The sequence below is a fragment of the Bos indicus x Bos taurus genome, chromosome X (genome assembly GCF_003369695.1).
Source record: "Bos indicus x Bos taurus breed Angus x Brahman F1 hybrid chromosome X, Bos_hybrid_MaternalHap_v2.0, whole genome shotgun sequence".
In the NCBI taxonomy this organism is placed as follows: Eukaryota; Metazoa; Chordata; class Mammalia; order Artiodactyla; family Bovidae; genus Bos; species Bos indicus x Bos taurus.
Genome location: NC_040105.1, coordinates 94,485,209 through 94,509,143, shown reverse-complemented (window position 1 = coordinate 94,509,143; position 23,935 = coordinate 94,485,209). Strand labels below are relative to the sequence as shown.

At 41.7% G+C, this 23,935-nt stretch overlaps 1 pseudogene; it reads right to left on the bottom strand.

Annotated features, from left to right (window-relative positions):
- Positions 1 to 5,425: 5,425 nt before the first annotated feature.
- LOC113888113 lies at positions 5,426 to 6,509 on the bottom strand (annotated as a pseudogene).
- Between the last annotated feature and the right edge of the window lie 17,426 nt (positions 6,510 to 23,935).

Here is a 23,935-nt window from a genome sequence, read left to right as displayed (position 1 = left end):
ATGGGGTCACAAAGAGTTGGACACAACTGAGAGACTTCACTTTCTTTTCTTCTATGGTAACAAGGAGGCATGGTTCATTGTAGCTATTACTGTAATATTTTCTCAGAGGTCATTCTAATTGTTACTTTTTCCCCTTATTTGCCTATATAACACCCTCAATTGATTTTAACAAGTTCCTGTTTGTTCACCCACTACCCCAAATCCTCTGTCTGTTTATTCCACTTTGGTCTGGTCAACCAGGGCCTGCTGTTTAGCTGTCATCTTAAAACTCACCTTTATTGCATTCCCAAGTTGTGATCATGATTTCCTTGATTCCATATTTACCTTGGACTTGATTACTACCTTTTTGCTTGGAGTGCAAGTTCAAGTAACTTCCTAAGAGAAGGTCCACAAGAGGCAAACTTTGAGTATTTTCAGTCCTGAAAACATCTTTATGGTCATCACATACCTACATGATATTGTAGGTATGTCTGTTTAGAAATAGAATACTAGAGAAAATCTCATTTTCTAAGAATCCGAAGGCCTTTACATATTGATATATCACATCCAGTGTTACGAATAACATGTCTGATGCCAGCCTGCTTTGCAGATGACTTTATCCCCACCCTTGGGAAAGTTTGGGGTTTCCTTTTAATTTTTATTATTATAAAATTTCTTGGGGATATGTCTAGGTGAGGTTTTTAATTGTATTGAGCACAAAATGCAGCTTTCTTTTCAATTAAAATTAATTGCAAATTAATTGTATTGACCACAAAATGCAGTTTTCTTTTTAATTAAAAAAAATATGGAGAAAAAATAATGAGGATCTATATATGTCATCCATAATTAACAACAAACATTAAGGCTCTGTTGTATTTGTTTATAAGTTCTTTGTTAATAGATAAAATTAAACTACAAAATTGTTAGGGTTACATTTTCCTCAGTCCCCTACCAAAGGCAAGTGGTATTGTAAAATTGATGTGCATCTTTCAGTACCCATTTTTAATTTTGCTATAAATATATGTATCTAAAATAATATTAAAATTATATAAATGGCATTATATTGTATCTTTCTACAAATTTCTTATTTCACTCAACTTTAGGTGTCTGAGATATCTAGACTGAACAGTAGAGATTTAGTTCACCAATTTTTACTGCTTTATGAATTCAATTATATAGATAGATGACTTATTATATTATTCAAAAACCTACAACAAACATCAACCTTAAGGCTGAAACATCAATCATTAAAATCAGAAACATGACAAGTATGCAGTTGGTCATCAGTGCTGTTGCTCTGGAGGTCCTTGACAGTGCAATGAGATAAGAAAAAGAAATGAGCTGTAAAATATTGAATAAGAAGAGATAAAAATATCATAATTTGTAAACTATGTTTGTCTAGTTGAAAAGTCAGAAATAAAAAAGAGGCAAAATAATAAATATAATACGAGAGTTCACCAAAGGAACCTGACTGTAGAAACATAATACATCAAGAGTTTTTATACAAATCAGGAAAAATTATTTCCTATTTTGATTACCTTTGATGGAAATATATATGTATATATGTACAAAATTCAAAAGCTACAAAATACATAAAAACAAGTCTCTTATTGAATTTTTCCCATGCAAACCCAACATACACACAAAGAGGCAAAAGAGTGTTTTGCCTTCAATTGTGAATGACTACACATTCTGAAAGATAATTTTTACTATAAAAGAAAACAAAGTCATAAATGATAGAATATATAATAGATTTATTACAGTACAAAAAACACAGTGTGCTCCAACATGTTTTCTCTTGCAAAATAAGGCAGTTTTGGTGAGGGAATAAACCAGTCCCATTTTGCTTGGCGCTAAAGCAGGCAGGGCAGGGGGTTCCTAAGTTTCCTGTGGGCCAGAATGCATCCTGAGATGGTATCAGAGGATACCTGATACCTGCTCACAAGCCCCAGCACACCCTCCCTGACAACGCACACACCTCACTTGCCACGGACGACCCAGTAACCCAGAGGGTCCCTGAGTCAGTGAGGGGTTCCTGGGAGAAACGGGTGTGCCCCAAGAGGAATTCCACAGCAGGAAGCCACAGAGGGGCTGCTCAGCTGGGGGCATGAGGTCCCAGAGGCACCAACTATATATCATGAGATTGGAGTGATAAGTGGTGCTGTGTTGACAGGTTATCTGTTTGGAAAAGGAGTCAGTTTGGATGATAGCTCCCACCTTGCACAAAAGGAAATTCCAGGTATATCCTTGAGACAAGCCTTGAAGTGGAAAGGTAAGAAAGAATTAGGAACCCACAGAGGAGGCTCCTTTTGTCAAGGGGAAATGGGGAAGGCCATCCTAAGCCACACACAAAAGCAAGAAGCAATAAGGGAGAATGAGCCTTCTGGGGAAGAGGAGGTCCTGAGCAAAGTGAAGGGAGTGTGTGTGTGAGAGACAGAGTGAGGTGATGCATGTGGCATGAGCATCAGACAAGGGACTGGCTGATGCCCAGCAGGGCGGTGCTGCAGTGCCCATGCCATCTTAGACCAACTACTGCCCCAGGAGAGAGGTGGGGGCCAGTGCTCCGCACCGCTGTCAGACTTAACCAAAAGTGCTGTGGTGGCCCAGCAGAGGGATTGACTTGATGAGGGCTGTGCCTGTTCCCGGTGACATTTCAAAGTGAGGGTACTGTGGTTGGAACTGCCCCAAGCACGGCACGAAGGGCCCCGTGGGGATGCAGTCTGGGAGATGCAGGCGGGTGTACCAGGCAGGAAGCTGCATGCCTGCCAGCCACCCCACCTGGGCTTATGTCAGGGAGGGGCGGGGTGGGGGGGGTCATATAACAAAGTTCCCAGGACAGGAAGCAGGCTGGGAGGGTACTGGAAGTTGGTGTAAAAGTTCATACCTACAGGCACAAATGTAGACAAGATAATGATGAAGAAGGGAAAGCAGGGCTCTCTCTGGAGCCGGCCGGAAGACAGTGTATGGAGGCACTTCCAGACTTACCCAAGGCACAGCTTTGGCTGGGGCAGTCCCATCAAGGCAGGCACCCCCCACAGAGTGCAACAAGCTCAAGCTTTGAGAACCCTGGCTAATGTTTGCCACAGGGAAACCCGGCAGGAAACTCGGTGGATTGTAGCAGACGGGTGGGTCTAAGTTTGTGCTGGGTGGTCCCCTACTGTCTCATTTTTGAATTAAGCATGGCAGGGGTGGCAGGCACCTTAGTCGTTCCAGTGCTGAAAGCCTCTGACTGTGTTCCTCAGGCCCTGACTACAGGCATGCCTCTCGCTCCAGGTCCCTCCACATCTGAAGGCAGAACCCACGGGGAACTGGGCTCCTGCCCTGGCACAACAGCCGGCCAAGGGCAACTGAGGCTGGCCAGGGCCCGGAGCTTCCCCACACAGGGAGTGTTTCAGGGAGGGCAGTGCCAGCTCGTGGAGAGGGGTCGTGTCTTGGGCCAAGACCCCACTGTGGACACACTTCAGGGCTGGCAGGCTGTCCTGTGACAGAGGTGCTCAGGAGGTGGGCACAGGGCTCCCAGGCCCTGCCTGAGATCGGGGTCAGCTGTGGCCTGAGAGAGCCTAGTGCCTGCCTCGGAGATGGTGGAGCGCTGCCTGTGGCGGGACTCAAGCGGGGACTCGGCAGAGTGCAGAGGAGGAAGGAAGCACATGGCCATTTGGGACCCCAAGCCAGGAGCAAGCAGAAATGCTGTGGTTAGGGCAGAGATCGCTGAGGCTGAGCAATAAAGTGTTGCTGAAGATGTCCCTGGCCAGCAGGCTCCACTGGACAAGTGGATGAGGGGCTGCCTGAGGGCAGTCCTGCCTGGGACACAGACTGCCCCGCCCACCTGAGGCTGGCTAGGCACAAAGGGAGGATCAGGTAAGTAGCTCTTAGAAAACAGGGGCCCAGAGCCAGCAAACGAAGCCCCAGCCTGGTGAACCTTGCTGGGGGTGTGGTGTCACAGCAACCACAGTCACATGCTATCCAGCAAGGCGCCAGGGCCCGGGAAGGGGCAGCGTTCTGGCAGGCCCCCATGATCACTAGGCAACCCAAACTGTGGGGGGGGGAATGAGTACAAGCAGGAGAGTGGCACCCCATCTGCACCCCCCTGCCCCAGTCTCCAGGAGAAGGGAGGAAAACATTGAAATAAAACTGTGCTCTGAAAAAAATAAAATAAAATAAAACTGTGCTCTGCACGGAGGAGGGCAGTCAGAAGCAGTACACTGGGACATCACTGATGACCAGGGAGCAGTGTCCCAGAGCCACACCCCAGGGGGACCGGGAGAGGGCACTGGGCTCACAGGCAGCACCGCTCAAAGGAAGCTTCTTGTCCCCTACGTGAGCCTGCCCTTTGAGGAGGAGGACTGCTTCATGACACATCAAAACACCCAGGGAACCTGGCTTTGCTGACCCGGGGCTGAGGCTTGCTGGGAGGGGTCTGGAAATGTGAGCAGGGGCGGTGCAATGGGTTACACAGATTCATGGAGCTTTCAGTGTGCAGAGCCACATTCTTCCTTTCCTTCCAGGGGTGCCGGGAGCTTGCATGGACGGCATGAAGATGTGTCCTTCTGGGTGGACCAGCCATGGCCATGCCACGCCCCTCAGCATCTGCCCTCCCACCCCCTCGGGGATCCGTGGACGTCTCCATTGTCTCCTTCCTGGATCCCACAGAAGTACCCGGGAGAGGGCAGAAAAGAGGTTTCCCAGAGGAAGCAAGGGCCAAGCCTTCTTGCTTGGCTGGGAATTTGGGCTTGGCCTCCCAAGGAAGGGAGGAGGCCTGCAAGTAGGTTGCACAGCTGCTTCTCAGGAGAGGGAACAACACCAAGCAGGCCCTCAGCGAGTAGCAACTGTTACTGCTATAATTGTGCATTAAGTGTCAGGGATGGGTTGCCCAGTGGGACGACAGGGACACACAGACCAACCCAACGGTACTGACCTTCTTCTCTAGGCCAGCAGGCGAGGAAAGACACCTTCATCGAGGGAAGGATTTCTCTGCATCAGGCACTGTGCTGCCTGCTTCAAGGTGTTGCCTCTTCTAGTCCACCCAAGAGTCCTTCTTAATCCCACCCCCCACCCCCTTCCCTGCCCCAGCCCCTCCCCCAGCCCCTTCTGGAGGCTCCTCCTGAACCCTGCAGCTCATCTCTTCCCCAGCCTCCTGTGGGCACTGCTAAGTGGGCATCTGCCAGGAGCAAATGCCCCCAGTCAGTTAGCATGGATCTTGTATTTTGCTCTGTCCCCTCACGCAGACTAGAGATTCAGAACCAAGTACCGTGTCTCATTTTTGCCAGTTAAAGCACACAGCTTTATTGATGATACGTAAAAATGCAGACTTGGTAGACAAGGTTAAGTCAGTACAGCACATAGAAGAGGGGTGTACTTTTTTGCTCAATAGGTATCGTTCATAGGCTTGCAAAGAAAAGAGTGTAAATGGAAAGAATCCCATCTAAGCAGCAACTGATACGTTTTTGGCACAAGCCCCCACATGGGTCTGGTCTCCCCAACATGGTCCAGCTTAGACACAGCGACCACCACAGGCCAGGCATCCCCACTGAGGCTAGAACATGTTCTTTAACCACAGCTGGCAGCTGAAAGGACCCCTTTACCACAGGAAGAAGGCTGCAAGGGAGCAATTTACAATGCACATTGCCTGCAGACTGAAAAACCAAGAGGTTACTCAAAGCTCTGTGGGAACCCCTGCCTGACCAGGAAGAGTGTGGTCCTGGATTTAGCAAATGCAACTTTCACCCAGAGATGTGCTGAGCCAGCTAAGGCTGGGTCTTCAATAGCACCCACTGCAGAGTCTTTGAGAACACAAGTGTGTGTTCACCCACTGACTGGGCTTTGTTTTGGAGTGGATCAGTCCCACCCTGCTGGAGGGGCCACTTAAGAGGCCAGGGTTTCTGAGAGAAGCTGTCTGTTTGTGTTCCTGATAAAGAGGGGCAGAAAGGGCCATAGCACTTGGGCTCTCAGCAACTCCCCCGACAAGGCTGGCTTTTCAGACAAACCCGTCAGGGGTTTCACAACCTGCCCCTCAGCACATTCACTTCCCTCTGGTATCAAAGGAAGCATCAAGCCTGGAACGGACTTGGCAAGCATGTTCTTAATAACTGTCATGCTTATTAACAAATTTAATCCAGCCTGCTGCAGAAATGAGTTGCAGCAAAGTGACACAGTCTCCCGACACACTTGGCTGATGCACGTCTTCATCTGGCCCTGATTTTCAACACTGGCATTCAAGTTATCTGGGACATACAAAGCCTTTCCCTCCTCAACAGCAGGGTCGGGAGTCGGGATTGTGTTTCCATCAATGGAGAGGCTGGCCAAATGACTGTTGATATCATGGCTAAATGAAAAACTCGCATCCTTGGGCTCAGCTAACACTTTTCCCTAAGTGAAAGGGCCCTTGGAGAGGCCAAGAGCACAACTGAAATTTTTAATATCTTAAGCATCACTTTTTAATAAAAAACTTGTACTTTTCATTAGGGAAAATGTGATTTTTTTTTAATTCAGGCCCTTTCCTCTTTGACAGGCCCTAGGTTCTTACTGTCCATGTCACATGTCAGCCTCATCCCCAGGATCTGGCATTTCCTGGATCTTTGAATGAAGACTAGACCCCTTATCCACCCTTATCCATACGCAGTTCCCTACAATTCTGCTTGTTTCTCATTGTGCTTAAATCCTTTTCTGATTAGTGGGTGAACTGTAGCAACTTCTAGAACTGTCCTCTAGAACTGCTTTTGCTAAATCACGAACTGGATCACAGTTTGTATCTATGACAAGTCACAGGAGGGTCTCACTCTTTTAAAAAGCCATCTTACTGTAGTGTTCTAGGTAGGAGACTGTTGGATGTTCTTTCCCTGGACACAAACTGCACTATCTGTCATTCGACAGGTTAATAGGGAAAATGCAAATATATAGAGCTTTCTTGAGTCTCTGTAGATATAAATGTCAACACTCAGCTCAGTTGATTTTCTGGCATCAAATTCCTGTTACTTTTCAAATGTTTCTCTTCCAGTATTTATCTCCCTTAAGCTGGTTCCCACTGTTTCCTCAGAGGTACAGCATTTAACTTTTCTAGCACCCAAGTAAGAGGAGAAGAAAACAAAGACTGGGAGAGGTCGCTGAGTTGCCTCTTGACCGTGCATTCTGACTCCAACCTCCCTCCTCCTCCCTTTCCTTATCTCGAAGAGATCACAATGTCTGGAGCTATTTCCTTCTTCCTTTGCCTAGATTTATGTCTTCATGTAAACACACAGAGAGAATGGAGATCGGTAGATATACAGACATATGACTGCCCTCTCTCCAGAGTGAGAAATCTGGCTTTCAAATTTCTTCCATTTGACATTCTTATGCACAGCCTCTATCCTCCAGACCCTTTCATCCCCCCATGGCTTCCCCACAAAGGCCCGCATTTTCAACTCCCTGCTGCCCCAGTCACTCTCTTGACATTGTTTTCTTCTTTCAAATAGCCACTTTTCTGTTCTACCCATCGTTTCTGCTCCATAGACTCTGCTTCCCCAGAGCCAAAAAGGATTGGGGTTAAGTAATGCTTTTCTGAAAGGAGGTAGTGAAAGAGAAGTTTCTGATTTCAGGCTTGCCTCTACCGCCATCTTCTGACTGGTTCAGGCCTCACATTTCCTTGAAGAAACAGATCAGTTCACTTCAGTTCAGTCGCTCAGTCGTGTCCAACTCTTTGCGACCCCATGGACTGAAGCACGCCAGGCCTCCCTGCATCACCAGCTCCTGGAGTTTACTCAAACTCATGTCCATTGAGTCGGTGATGCCAACCAACCATCTCATCTTCTGTCGTCCCCTTCTCCTCCCGCCTTCTATCTTTCCCAGCATCAGGGTCTTTTGCAATGAGTCTGTTCTTCACATCAGGTGGCCAAAGTATTGGAGTTTCAATATTAGTCCTTCAGTGAATATTCAGGACTGATTTCCTTTAGGACGGACTTTAGGATGGACTGGTTGCAGATGACACCACCCTTATGGCAGAAAGCGAAGAAGAAATAATGAGCCTCTTGATGAAAGTGAAAGAGGAGAGTGAAAAAGTTGGCTAAAAGCTCAACATTCAGAAAATGAAGATCATGGCATCTGGTCCCATCACTTCATGGGAAATAGATGGGGAAACAGTGGAAACAGTGACAGACTATATTTTAGGGGGCTCCAAAATCACTGCAGATGGTGACTGCAGCCATGAAATTAAAAGACGCTTACTCCTTGGAAGAAAAGTTATGACCAACCTAGACAGCATATTCAAAAGTAGAGGCATTACTTTGTCAACAAAGGTCCATCTAGTCAAGGCTATGGTTTTTCCAGTGGTCATGTATGGATGTGAGAGCTGGAATATAAAGAAAGCTGAGCACCGAAGAATTGATGTTTTTGAACTGTGGTTTTGGAGAAGACTTCTGAGAGTTCCTTGGACTGCAAGGAGATCCAACTAGTCCAGTCCTGAATATTCACTGAAGGACTGATATTGAAACTCCAATACTTTGGCCACCTGATGTGAAGAACGGACTCATTGCAAAAGACCTTGATGCTGGGAAAGATTGAAGGCGGGAGGAGAAGGGGATGACAGAGGGTGAAATGGTTGGATGTCATCAGCAACTCAATGAACATGAGTTTGAGTAAACTCCAGGAGCTGGTAATGGACAGGGAGGCCTGGCGTGCTTCATTCCATGGGGTTGCAAAGAGTCAGACACGACTGAGTGACTGAACTGAATTGATAATTTCCAAGAAAGGAATCTGTCTTCTCCTGGAGCAACTATTTCAGTTCATACTTCTTTATCTTCTCTCAGAATATAAGGCAACAGCCCATCACTTCACTTCCCCTCCACTCAGTCATTGATATCTGCCATCTTTCTTGGACCCATAAAAATGTAAATTTCTTGAAATAAGGCATAGAGAGTGAGATAATTTAGATACTTTTTATAGCCTCTGCTTATTTTCTTGGAAATACTGTCTTTTAAAAAAATATACATGTTTTTATATGCATAAGGAGTTTTCTAAAGTGATTTTTGCCAAAATGTCACCACTGGTTATTTCTGATATATATTTAAGGCATAATACATTCTAGGTATTGAGCCAACTGCTAAGGTCAATGGGACATCTAGATGAACAGATTTGTCTCTTGGTAATGATCACCCAGTTTCTCAGACAGGTCCCTACAAGGCAGCATTTACTTTGCTGAGTTCACACACTCCAGGATCTAGATCTTAATTTTGTCTTCAGACTAAAATTATGCACAACTGATGACCTTATGCACAATACAAATGCATACATATGTTCACCAAAAGACAAGGATAAGAATGTTCATAGTAGCACTGTTCATATTAGCCCCAAACTGGAAACACCCCAAATATCCATTAACAGTAAGAAAGATAAATGAAATACAGTAAATACATGTGTGCTACATGGTAAGTCTCTTCAGTCGTGTTCAACTCTTTGCAACCCCACGGACTATAACCTGAGATGCCCCTCTGTCCGTGGGATTCTGCAGGCAAGAATACTGGAATGGATTGCCATTTCTTCCTCCAGGATATCTTCCTGACCCAGGGATTGAACCCCCATTTCCTGTGGCTCCTGCATTATTAGGAGGATTCTTTACCACTAGCACCACCTGTAAGTGGTGTTTATAGTCATAAATGGCAATGAGTATTATATATGCAACAGTATGGATTAATCTTACAATATTAGCAAAAATTAAAAAGAGATACAAAAGAATACATACTGTGTGACTTTGTTTACAGAAGGTTTAAAACACACACACACATGAATTCAGCAACACATCAAAAAGCTCATACACCATGATCAAGTTGGGTTTATTCCAGGGATGCAAGGATTCTTCAATATATGGAAATCAATCAATGTGGTACACCATATTAACAAATTGAAAGATAAAATCCATATGATCATCTCAATAGATGCAGAAAAAGCCTTTGAAAAAATTCAGCACCTATTTATGATTAAAACTCTTCAAAAAATGGGCATAGAAAGAACCTACCACAACATAGTAAAGGCCATATATGATAAACCCACAGCAAACATTATTCTCAATAGTGAAAAACTGAAAGCATTCCCCCTAAGATCAGGAACAAGACAAGGGTGTCCACTTTGGCCACTATTATTCAACATAGTTCTGGAAGTCCTAGCTACAGCAATCAGAGAAGAAAAAGAAATAAAAGGTATACAAATCAGAAAAGAAGTAAAAATAAATAAATAAATAAATAAGAAAAAAAAGAAAAGAAGAAGTAAAGCTCTCATTGTTTGCAGATGACATGCTACTGTATGTAGAAAACCCTAAAGATAGTATCAGAAAATTACTAGAGAATCGATATTGTGAAAATGACTATACTACCAAATGCAATATACAGATTCAATGTGAATCCTATCAAATTACCAATGGCATTTTTCACAGAACTAGAACAAAAAATTTCACGATTCACATGGAAACACAAAAGACCCTGAATAGCCAAAGCAGTCTTGAGAAAGAAGAATGGAGCTGGAGGAATCAACCTTCCTGACTTCAGGTTATACTACAAAGCTACAGTCATCAAGACAGTATGGTACTGGCACAAAAACAGAAATATAGACCAATGGAACAAGATAGAAAGCCCAGAAATAAATGCATGCACCTATGGGTACCTTATTTTTGACAAAGGAAGCAAGAATATACAATGGGGTAAAGACAGCCTCTTCAATAAATGGTGCTGGGAAAATTGGACAGCTCCAGGTAAAAGAATGAAATTAGAACACTTCTTAACACCATACACAAAGATAAACTCACCTCTTGGTAAGATTTTGATTCTAATATCTGTCTGTCTAGTCCCCCAAGACTATCCAAAACTCTACATAGCCTCTCCCTCAATAACTGAATATGAGCAAAGGGAAGATTTGATAGTAAGGATAAAAGACTCAGATTCTTCAAGCCCTGAGTTCTTTTGTAACACATTTCTGCATGTGCCGGTGTCATTTGATTCTCTTCATATCACCTGCTGGGAATTGGGATGCAGCAATTGATGTAAAAATGGGGTTCAGGATAGGGGGACACATGTGCACCTGTGGCTGATTCATGTCAATGTATGGCAAAAAACCATCATAATATTGTAAAGTAAATATCCGTCAATTAAAATTAGTTGATTAACTAACTTTTTTTAAAATGCTGATACTCCAGTTACTGCTGTTGATGTGAGTAATAAATGGTCTTTTATCGCTGAAAAAAAGAGGATGTGGTATATAAAACAAAAATGGACAGAACTGTAAGAAATAATAGAGGTGCCCAATCATAGTGGGAGATTATAAAATGTCCTTTTTTTGGTAACTGAAAGAATAAGTAGATAAAAATAGCAGAAATATTGAAGATTTGAACATGATTAGAAAACATGACTCATTTAGTTCAGTCCCTAATTGGTATAATACCACATTCAACAATCACAAAAGATTCAGTCAAAAAAACATATAGAACATGTACAAGGCTTACCTCATTTTATTGTACTCCCCTTTCTTTCACTTCACAGATGCTGCATTTTTTACAAATTGAAGGTTTGTGGCAACCCTGTGTCAAGCTTATTGGTACCATTTTTCCAACAGCATTTGCTTACTTCATGTCTCTGTGTCACATTTTAGTAATTTTCACACTAGTTTAAACTTTGTCATTATCATCATATTTGTTATGGTGATCTGTGATCAGTGATCTTTGATGTTACTATTGCAAAAAAAATAAATAATTACAACTCCCTGAAACAGTTGTCTAGAGTTTTAGACATAACTCTATTGCACACTTAATAGACTATAGTATAGTGTAAGTCTAACCTTTATTTGCACTGGGAAACTGAAATATTCGTGTACCTTGCTTTATTGTGCTATTCGTTTTGTTGTGGTGATCTGGAACTGAACCTTCAATATCCCTGAGGTACGTCTATGTCAAAATTGATCTTACACTGGGACATAAAGCAAGTGTTAACAAATTTCAAAAGATTAAAATTATACGGTGTGTGTTCCCTACCCATGATGCAATAAACTAGAAATCAATAATAAAAATATGGCTAATAATCTGTATATTTTTAGAATTAGGAAATACATTTATAAATAACCCATGGGTCAAAGAAAAAAATCACAATTAAAATTTGAAAATATTTTGCATGGGATGGTAATGAAAATATTATATTCAAAGTTATAAAGGATAGTTTGTTTCTGGCTATGACAGCCTACTAATAGAAGACAAATCCTGTCCTTTTGAAGGACAAGAAAAGCTGAAAAATAAATTGTATATTATATTTAAACAAATTAAATTGTTTAAAGACACTGGAGAGCTAGGAAAGCAGCCAGAATTTGAAGTATCAAATCACTGCGAGAAGGGAAACTTGAAGTGAAACATATTTGACCGCAATTTTCCTCTTAAAGCATTTGTCAATTAGTAATCAACATGGGTGGAAAGGCTGAAAAATAAGCTACTGAGAGTCAAAAAACCTGAGTAGAACTTTCAGCAGTTATACAGAGTTAAGGATTCAAAATCTAAAACTTAGGGCTACCTACACATCCAGAATTTGATGGACTATGATCCTGGAGAAAGGAAATTACAAAGAAAGGAAACAAGCAGTATGAGCTGATTTTCTCCTGGAGGCATTCATCAATTCTTAATAGGTGTAGAGTTAGAAGCAAAGAAACCAAGTAGAAAAAGGCAATTAAGAGTCTAGTAAGATAAACTGAGCTATTTGGCAACTTCACAGTGTAGGGAAGATAAAAATTGGAGCTTGTAGATTTCGAAAGGTGGGAGACCTGATAAATTCCCTAGGCTGTCAGTAAGAACCCCTGAAGAATTACACCCTAGAAATGAATGAACTGGAAACAGAATAGATCAGACAAAGATCAAAATCCAACCTCATACCGTATAGCACAGGGAACTATAGTCAATCATGGTGGAGAGGTCTGACAGAATGTGGTCCACTGGAGAAGGGAATGGCAAACCACTTCAGTATTCTTGCCTTGAGAACCCCATGAACAGTATGAAAAAGCAAAATGATAGGATACTGAAAGAGGAACTCCCCAGGTCGGTAGATGCCCAATATGCTACTGAAGATCAGTGGAGAAATAACTCCAGAAAGAATGAAGGGATGGAGCCAAAGCAAAAACAATACCCAGTTGTGGATGTGACTGATGATAGAAGCAAGGTCTGATGCTGTAAAGAGCAATACTGCATAGGAACCTGGAATGTTAGGTCCATGAATCAAGGCAAATTGAAAGTAGTCAAACAGGAGATGGCAAGAGTGAACATTGACATTCTAGGAATCAGCGAACTAAAATGGACAGGAATGGGTGAATTTAACTCAGATGACCATTATAAATGGAGTAGCCATCATGGTCAACAAAAGAGTCTGAAATGCAGTACTTGGATGCAATCTCAAAAATGACAGAATGATCTCTGTTTGTTTCCAAGGCAAAGCATTCAATATCACAGTAATCCAAGTCTATGCCCCGACCAGTAACACTGAAGAAGCTGAAGTTGAAAAGTTCTATGAAGACCTACAAGACCTTTTAGAACTAACCCCCCAAAAAAGATGTCCTGTTCATTATAGGGGTCTGGAATTCAAAAGTAGGAAGTCAAGAAACACCTGGGGTAACAGGCAAATTTGGCCTTGGAATATGGAATAAAGCAGGGCAAAGGCTAATAGAGTTCTGCCAAGAGAACGCACTGGTCATAGCAAACACCCTCTTCCAACAACACAAGAGAAGACTCTACACATGGACATCACCAGATGATCAAAACCGAAATCAGATGGATTATATTCTTTGTAGCCAAAGATGGAGAAGCTCTATACAGTCAGCAAAAACAAGACTGGGAGCTGTCTGCGGCTCAGATCATGAACTCCTTATTGCCAAATTCAGACTTAAATTGAAGAAAGTAGGGAAAACCACTAGACCATTCAGGTATAACCTAAATCAAATCCCTTATGATTATACAGTGGAAGTGAAAAATAGATTTAAAGGACTAGATCTGATAGAGTGCCTGATGAACTATGGACTGACGTTCATGACATTGTACAGGAGACAGGGATCAAGACCATCCCCACGGAAAAGAAAGGCAAAAAAGCAAAATGGCTGTCTGGGGAGGCCTTACAAATAGCTGTGAAAAGAAGAGAAGCGAAAAGCAAAGGAGAACAGTAAAGATATAAGCATCTGAATGCAGAGTTCCAAAGAATAGCAAGAAGAGATAAGAAAGCCTTCCTCAGTGATCAATGCAAAGAAATAGAGGAAAATAACAGAATGGGAAAGACTAGAGATCTCTTCAAGAAAATTAGAGATACCAAGGGAACATTTCATGCAAAGATGGGCACAATAAAGGACAGAAATGGAATGGATCTAACAGAAGCAGAAGATATTAAGAGGTGGCAAGAATACACAGAAGAACTATACAAAAAAGATCTTCATGACCCAGATGATCATGATGGTGTGATCACTGACCTAGAGCCAGACATCCTGGAATGTGAAGTCAAATGGGCCTTAGAAAGCATCACTATGAACAAAGCTAATGGAGGTGATGGAAGTCCAGTTGAGCTATTTCAAATCCTAGAAGATGATGCTGTGAAAGTGCTGCACTCAATATACCAGCAAATTTGGAAAACTCAGCAGTGGCCACAGGACTGGAAAAGGTCAGTTTTCATTCCAATCCCAAAGAAAGGCAATGCCAAAGAATGCTCAAACTGCCACACAATTGCACTCATCTCACACGCTAGTAAAGTAATGCTCAAAATTCTCCAAGCCAGGCTTTAGCAATATGTGAACCATAAACTTCCAGATGTTCAAGCTGGTTTTAGAAAAGGCCGAGGAACCAGAGATCAAATTGCCAACATCCACTGGGTCATCAAAAAAGCAAGAGAGTTCCAGAAAAACATCTACTTCTGCTTTATTGACTATGCAAAGCCTTTGACTGTGTGGATCACAATAAACTGAGGAAAATTCTGAAAGAGATGGGAATACCAGACCATCTGACCTGCCTCTTGAGAAACCTATATGCAGGTCAGGAAGCAACAGTTAGAACTGGACATGGAACAACAGACTGGTTCCAAATCAGGAAAGGAGTACGTCACGGCTGTATATTGTCACCCTGCTTATTTAACTTATATTCAGAGTACATCATGAGAAACCCTGGGCTGGATGAAGCACAAGCTGAAATCAAGATTTCAGGGAGAAATATCAATAACCTCAGATATGCAGATGACACCACCCTTATGGCAGAAAGCGAAGAAGAACTAATGAGCCTCTTGATGAAAGTGAAAGAGGAGAGTGAAAAAGTTGGCTAAAAGCTCAACATTCAGAAAACGAAGATCATGGCATCTGGTCCCATCACTTCATGGCAAATAGAATGGGAAACAGTGGAAACAGTGAGAAACTTTATTTTGGGGGGTCCAAAATCACTGCAGATGGTGATTGCAGCCATGAAATTAAAAGACGCTTACTCCTTGGAAGGAAAGTTATGACCAACCTAGATAGCATATTCAAAAGCAGAGACGTTACTTTGCCAACCAAGGTCCACCTAGTCAAGGCTATGGTTTTTCCAGTAGTCATGTATGGATGTGAGAGTTGGACTGTGAAGAAAGCTGAGCACCGAAGAATTGATGCTTTTGAACTGTGGTGTTGGAGAAGACTCTTGAGAGTCCCTTGGACTGCAAGGAGATCTAACCAGTCCATTCTAAAGGAGATCAGTCCTAGGATTTCTTTGGAAGGAATGATGCTGAAGCTGAAACTCCAGTACTTTGGCCACCTCATGCGAAGAGTTGACTCATTGGAAAAGACCCTGATGATGGGAGGGATTGGGGGCAGGAAGAGAAGGGGACAGAGGATGAGATGGCTGGATGGCATCACCGACTCGATGGACGTGAGTTTGAGTGAACTCCGGGAGTTGGTGACGGACAGGGAGGCCTGGCGTGCTGCAGTTCATGGGGTCGCAAAGAGTCAGACACGACTGAGTGACTGAACTGAACTAACTGATAATGGAAAATAATCTGAAAAATAATATATGTGTATATGTATAACTGAGTCACCTTGCTGTGCACCTGAAACATTGCAAGTTAATTATATGTCAGTTAAATGTATATATAATATAAAGAAAGATAAATAAAGTCCAACCTCAAATTAGTTCAACTCTTGATGCTTACAGTATTGATAATTTACTCTTATACTGCGTTCCCAAAGTCAAAGCAAATCTTTTTCAAATCATGAAAAACTCACCTATTTTTTCTAGAATTTTTCATTCATAATGTTTAGCACTCAAATAAAAGCATACCAAGAGATACTACAGACAAATTTTTAAAGGAGAAAAGGAAATAAACAATAGAAATGGACCTATAGAAGATTAAGCTATTAGAGGTATCAGGCATAGACTTTAAAGGAATTGTAATAAATATGTTTAAGAAAACCAAGAACAAGAAAGAGAATTTCACCCAAGAATTGAAATGTGGTGGGAAAAGAATCAAACGGAAATTCTCAAAGTAAAAAATGTAACAGTGACCTTCAGTTTCAACTCCAACATATAAAATGTTTGAAAGTCCTCGTTACTCTTCTTATAATAAGAAAAATGTTGAATAAACAGGAAATCAACAACTTTTCTAAGATACATCAGATAATTGAGCTCACAGGGCAAAACAACACCCCCAAAGTCTGGAGATACAGGAAGAATCACAGTTACAAAGAGATTACTTGAAGCAGAAAGCTCAGGAGCCAGTAACTGGTCAGAACATCTTAAACGGTCGTTTTGAATTGCTAGAGAATGGATTTGGACTAGCTTAAGAGTTAAAAATCTAGGGGTGGGGATACTTTTGGGAGGGTCATCACATTTCCATTATTTTTTTATCTGAAGGAACCCAACAGGTTATCACAACAAAGATCAGAGAAAATTTCCCTCTTGTTTCTGTCAGGGGGAGGGGAAAATAACCATTTTGAATTATACCCAGGGGAAAAATAACCATTTTGAAATACATCCAAAATGTTCTCCATAACAAAGGCTATCCTGAAAGGGAAACTATTTTACCAGGGCTTTATCTGACCTAGGGGAAGGGCAACTTGCTGGCTCCAGCTCCATCTAGACTTCCTGTCTCATGTAAAGGGAGAAAAAAAAGCACCATTAATCAACTGGATATAATTAACATTTGTAGAATATTTAATCCAACAACAGCAAAAAATACACATACTTCTCAGGCTCACATAAAATATTAACCAAGAAGGACCACATTTTAGGCCATAAAACACACCTTAACAAGTTCAAAAGAGTAGAAAGCATACAAAGTATTCTCTCAGACCACATGGAATTAAACTAGAAATCAATAACAGAAACATGCAAAATCTCAAAATATTTGAAGATTAAACAAATACACTCCTAAAACATGGGTCAAAGAAGAAGTCTGAAAAGAATATTTTAAACATTTTGAAATAACTGAAAATGAAAATACAACTTATCAAAATGTATGGTATCCAATGAAAACGGTGCTTAGCGGAAATTTATGGAATTTAATGCATATACAAATTTCCCCTGCTTTTTAAGGTTTGCTTTATAAAGTACTTGTGGTTTTTGTTTTTGTTTTACAAAAGACCTACATTAATACTTGTTTTTGCTAACTGAAAGAAATCCAAAGGCAATTTTTGCTTTTATGGAAAAGGTGAAAAGAGGAAATAGCATTCAGCATTTGTTTTGCAGCAAGCTGAGCTATTATGGAAGCAGCATTTACCCCAAGCAGTGAGAGCAGCATTCACTGCCAAGCTCCTTCCCTGTGAACTACACTCATCATCTCAGCATCGAGCTGCCATAGCTTTGCACTGTGCCATAGTACAGAGGCTTTATCTCAATCTATTTTGTGTGTCCATTAATCATAATAATATTTATCCTAAGATAATTGGTCTTCACTTTAAGCCATTTTGGCTTGTGAAAGGTTTCACATGAACACTCTACTTTTGGACAGCAGGGGAAACCTGTATTAGAAAATAAGAAAGAGGACAGCTATGGCCAAGATAGTAGGATTGTGGCACTCACCTGTGAACTCACCTCCTCCCAAGGGAGCATCAAAATTACAGCCTTTAGAGCGCAAATATCAATGAGAATGACCTGAAGACTAACATAAAATAGTTTCCACAATTGAAGATACAAAGAAGGAACCACAATGAGATGGGTAGGAGGGGAAGACACACAATACAGCCAAAACTCACGTCCCTGGGTAGGTGACCCACAAATGGAAGGATATACACAATCACAGATGTTCCCTGCAAGGAGCAGAGGATCTGAGCCCCATATTGGGCTCCCCAGCCTGGGGGTCATGTGTCAGGAAGAGGAGCCTCCAGAATGTCTGACTTTTAAGGCCAATGAGGCTTGCAAACAGAAGAGCCTGAGAGCTATAGGAACAAAGATTCTGCTCTTAAAACTTGTGCAGCTGTTTGGGGAGTTCTTTCTCCTGTGAGAGCACTGATGCTAATGAGGACCATTTTGGAGTCCTCCAGACAATGGCAACCCACTCCAGTATTCTTGCCTGGAAAATCCCATGGATGGTGGAACCTGGTAGGCTACAGTCCATGGGGTCGCAAAGAGTCGGACACGACTGAGCAACTTCACTTTCACTCTCTAGCCTATTAGTACCAGGGGCTTACTCACCACCAGCAGACAAGCCCAAGTCCTGGGACACCACAAGCTGAGCAGCCATCTATTTGCGAACCTGGCCTCAGCTACTAATTGGTTGGCACCAGCCCTGGAAACCCTCAGGCATGCGCTCAGCTGCACCAAGACCCAGCCCCACCTTCCAGTGGGTTGACAGCCACCATAAGAGGCAGAGAGTGGTAGTCAACCAGACCAGGAGCCAGCCCTACCTATCAGCATGCCCACAATAGGCAACCCTATCACAACAGAAGGGTCCAAGTAGTTCATTCCCAACACAGGGATCAAACCCAGGTCTCCCACATTGCAAGCAGATTCTTTACTGTTTGAGCTACCAGGGAAACCCAAGAATACTGGAATGGAAAGCCTATTCCTTCTCCAGGGGATCTTCCCGACCCAGGAATCAAACCATGGTCTCCTGCATTGCAGGCAGATTCCTTACCAGCTGAGCTACCAGGGAAGCCCCTTATATGGGGTAACCCTAGAGCATATAATTCTGGTGACCAGAGAAGAATGCACTGCTGTGATCTATAGGACATCTCCTACATATGGCCACTTCTCCAAGATTGGGAAACATAACTGACCTACTGAATATATAGAAATAAACAGAACAGTTAGACAAAATGAAGAGGCAGAGGAATATGATCCAAATGAAGGAATAAGACAAAGCCCCAGAAGAAGTAAAGATAAGCAATCTATCTGATAAAGCATTCAAGGTAATGCTTATAAAGATACTCACTGAACTCTGGAGAAGGATGAGCACAGTGAGAATTTCAACAAAGAGGTAGAAAAATAAAGAAGAACCAAATAGCTGACGAAAAGAATTGCATATATATATGCATATATATATAAAATACCCAAATCACTTTGCTATGCACCTGAAACTAACACAATATTGTAAATTAACTGTACTTCCATTAAAAACAGTTTTTAAACTTTTAGCCATCAGGAAATAAAAAAGAAGCTTCCATAATTTGATTAAAAACTACCTACAAAAACAAAGGAACAAATATCATAGTTAATGTTAAAGTCTCAGGAGCTTCCACCTGCGATGCATAACAAGAAAAGGATGGCCACTATCACCACTTTTATTCATTACCGTCCTGAGGATTCTATGCAGTGCAACAAGGGAAGAAAAAGAAATGAAAGTTCAAGAAAACTGAAGAAGGAAGACTATTTGCATACAAAAGTATTACATATGTAGAAAACAAAAAAGAATCCATGAACTATTAAAATTAAATTATTTCAACAAGATCACGCAACACAATGTCAGTATGGTTTTTACAATCAGCTCTATTCCTATATCAGCAGCAAGAAATCAGAAAATGAAATTCTAAAAACTAAGTCACTTAGAAATAGCATTGAAAAACTACCAAGTCTTAGAAATATTAATAATTCAAACAAAATACCTGGAAGACTGAAGATGGAAGTTCAGACATTATTGAAAGATGTTAAAGAAGACATAATTAAAGGAAGGAATATATCATGTTAATGGATTGGAGAACTCAATATTGTAAATATGTTCTGGTTCGTGCTAAGTCACTTCAGTAGTATCCAACTCTTTGCCACCCTATGAGCTGTAGCCCCACAGGCTCCTCTGTCCATGGGATTCTCCAGGCAAGAATATAGGAGTGGGTTGCCATGGCCTCTTCCAGGGGATCTTCCAGACCCAGGGACCGAACCCGTGTCTCTAACATCTCCTGAATCGGCAGGCTGGTTCTTTACTAATAGTGCCATCTGGGAAGCCCCTGTAAATATGTTAATTCTTTCTAAATTGATTTCTAGATTAATTGCAATCCCAGTTAAAATCCAAACAGCTGCAGTGTGTGCCTGTGTCCGTGTCTGTGTGTGCATAAATTGGCAAGTTAATTTTTAAAATCTATATGGAAACACAAAGAGCCAAGAATAAGAGAATCCTGAAAAAAAAAAAAAAAGATTTATACTACTAAATATCAAGATGTATTATAGTTTATTTTTATAACTTAGAGGTAGGAAAGACTTTCCTCAGAATGAAAAAAAACCCAGAAGCCAGAAAGGGAAAACATGAAAAATTAGATCACCGATAGGTTTTCACCTATAAAGGGAAAAAAAGAATAACACCAAATGAATTAGATATCAATCTATTTTGACAGCACTAACATCTAGGTAAGTCAGCTCGCCCCAATTCCCTGAGCACTAAATAAACAACCTTCTGATGATAATGTGGTTCCTGATGTACATCAATCTTAGGGACAGAATATTCTGAGCAACCAACACTAAGAATCTGTTCTACTTGGTAATTACATTTCTTAGAGTAACATAGACTCTCACTCTCTTTTTTTTTTTTTTTCAAAATGAAAATCCACCCAATTTAATAACGTTATGTCCATGTGCAAACTTAGAAATACTCTATAACAGAAGGTTCTAATGCCCAAAGATATTTGTACTACACTTACTCTCTCACTTTTTAAAATGTAAATGGTCAACAAGGGTCAAAGAGTTACACTTAGCCCACTGTCAGTGCTGGATCAAATTCCTTTGACATGAACCTGTTAGAATGAAGCTACCCCCAGTAAGGCTTCTTTCCCACTCCCTCCCTCCCCTCAGGTTTATCCCCAAACCCAACAATGCCCAAGCCCTTAACACAAGGCCTGAGAAGGACACAGTGGACAGGGAAAAGGAGGGACACATGGAGATACATATCTCTGAAAGTAAATATGTGTTATCCTGCTTGATACCGCTCCTCAGGGGTCAATATCCTAGTCTTCTGCACCCGGAGATGGCAGCATGATAGTTCTGGTTTAAAAGCAAGAAGAGCCACAGTTTGAACAGAGAAATCAGGAAAAAAAACTTCGGTCTGCGCTATGATGAAGAATGAATGTAAAATGTTAGCATAGAAAATTGTCATAATCATTCTTCACAAAACCAGTCTCAAGAGAATACAGCAGAGAAATTAACCACAGGCATAAACACAAAATTTCCCTGAACCACATCAATTTGCTAAATCTACACTTAGAATCTCTTTTGAAACAAAGCAAGTAAAATATGAATTTAAAAATAGAAAACCAGTTTCCTGAGCCTTGAAATATTATGCTTTGGGTGACAATTTATAAGAGAACTATACTCCATCTTTGTAAAATTGCCTTTGAACACACTTGACTGGAATAGATACACTCAAATTCCTAAAATCATTGATGTTGTTCTGTCACTAAGTCATGTCCAACTGTTTGCAACCCCATGGGCTGCAGCATGCCAGACTTCCCTGTCCTTCACTATCTTCTGGAGTTTGCTCAAATGCATGTTCATAGAGTTGGTGATGCTATCTAACCATCTCATCCTCTCTTCTTCCACATCTCCTCCTGCCCTTGGTCTTTCCCAGCATCAGGGTCTTTTTCAATGAGTCAGCTCTTCGTATCAGGTGGCCAAAGTATTGGAACTTCAGTGTCAGCATCAGTCCTTCCAGTGAATATTCGGGGTTGATTTCCTTTAGTAGTGACTGGTTTGATCTTCTTGCTGTCCATGGGACTTTCATGAATCTTCTCCAGGACCACACTTCAAAAGTATCAATTCTTTGGCACTCAGCCTTCTTTATGGTCCAACTCTCACATCCATACATGACTACTGGAAAAACCATAGCTTTGACTATATGGACATTTGTCAGCAAAGTGATGTCAGCAAAGCTTTTAAATGTGCTGACTAGGTTGGTCATAGCTTTTCTTCCAAGGAGCAGGTGCCTTTTAATTTTGTGGCTGCAGTCACCATCCGTAGTGATTTTGGAGCACAAGAAAATAAAATCTGCCACTGTTTCCACTAAAATCATTGGATGAGATAAAAACCAAAATAGCAGAATATCCTTGAGTTTCTAACTTCCTCAGTTTCCAAGAAACTGCCATCCTTTCTAAAGAAAGGACACTGGCTCCTCCCTGCCCCCATGAGCTGCCACAATCACGGCTACTATACTAGAAGGGTGCCCTTCCCAAAATGTTTGAGTGGCAACCTCTGATGTGAAAGCATCAGGACATCAGAGTGTGGCTGGGCTGGCCCTGTGTCTTCCCTGGACCAGGCAGTCACACATCTGTCTCACACAGCACTTCCCAAAGTCCGGGTGACTCAGTTTCAAATAACACCAGGTATGGGACATCAAAATTCATGCAATGCACACAGGGCTGTTCCACACTAAGACCGGTGCTTTCTCAGTTTCTGTTCAATGGTCTGAAAAGTCTTGGCATCCAGCCATACATACCCAGGGTCATCTTGTCACCACAGCAACGACAATTATCATTCTGTATCAAATGCCCACTGGTGCATGACCTGGTGTCATGGAGATGAAACGATCACCCCCAAAAGACACAGAAGCACAAAGAGACTACTGTCAATGGTCTCTCGGAGGAGGAAATAAGAGAAAAGTGTGAAGGAGGGAAAGGGAAGGAGAATGGGAAGGGAGGAGAGGATGAGAAAAGAGACCTGTGGAGCAGAAGGACACTAGTCAGGCCTGTGCCCCTGCTGCAGGGTGGCTTTTTATTACCCAAGTGCACCTCATTGCCACCCCAGGTCGAAAAGTCACTCAGCACTACAAGTTCAAGTTATCAATATAGAAGTTTTTTATTATTTACTCCAATCTCCAACTATTCACCATACCTGACACATAGGAGCAGTAATATACATATCAGTATCTTTGTTTCTTACCCACCCAAGCCTCACCTATAGGCAACTTCTAAGACTTTATTCTTTCTTCTACATTTTGCTGTGTGGATATCTACAAAGTTATATAATCAATATACAGAACCTCATCTCCATCTCTGTCTTCATCAAGAGGAGTTTTGTGCTGGGTATCTATGGAGGCATTACACTGATGTTTGGCTCTATAATGAGGATTTTAAAGCAAACAGTTGCTCATGTTTGGAAGGCCACAGCCTCTACCTCTTGCTGAGTCATCTTGGGAATCTTACCCAACTTATCTACATCTCATTTCTTCCTTAGCAAAGATATAATATTTACTTGACAGGATTATTGAGATTAAGGTGGAGGTGGGAGGGAATTATATAAAATGCTAGTGTCTGACAAATGCTAGGTACTACCCACCTCTTTTCTTCTATAACATACATGTCTTGGACATAAATACCCTGCTTACAAAATTTGAGTAATATTATTCTAATTCCCTTTTCCCTAATAGGAATCTTTCATTTTTATCAGTTTTGCAATAATTGGGAGACCACCCAATTCACAGATGGCATTTTGGTTAAATGAATATGCTGCATTGTTACCCTGAGTGACCAAGGCTACTTCTTGAATAAAAGGATCTTTAGATCTTTCTAAGGTGTTAAGGACCTTTCGAAGGTCAGTAGCACCCAGAATATCATCAAT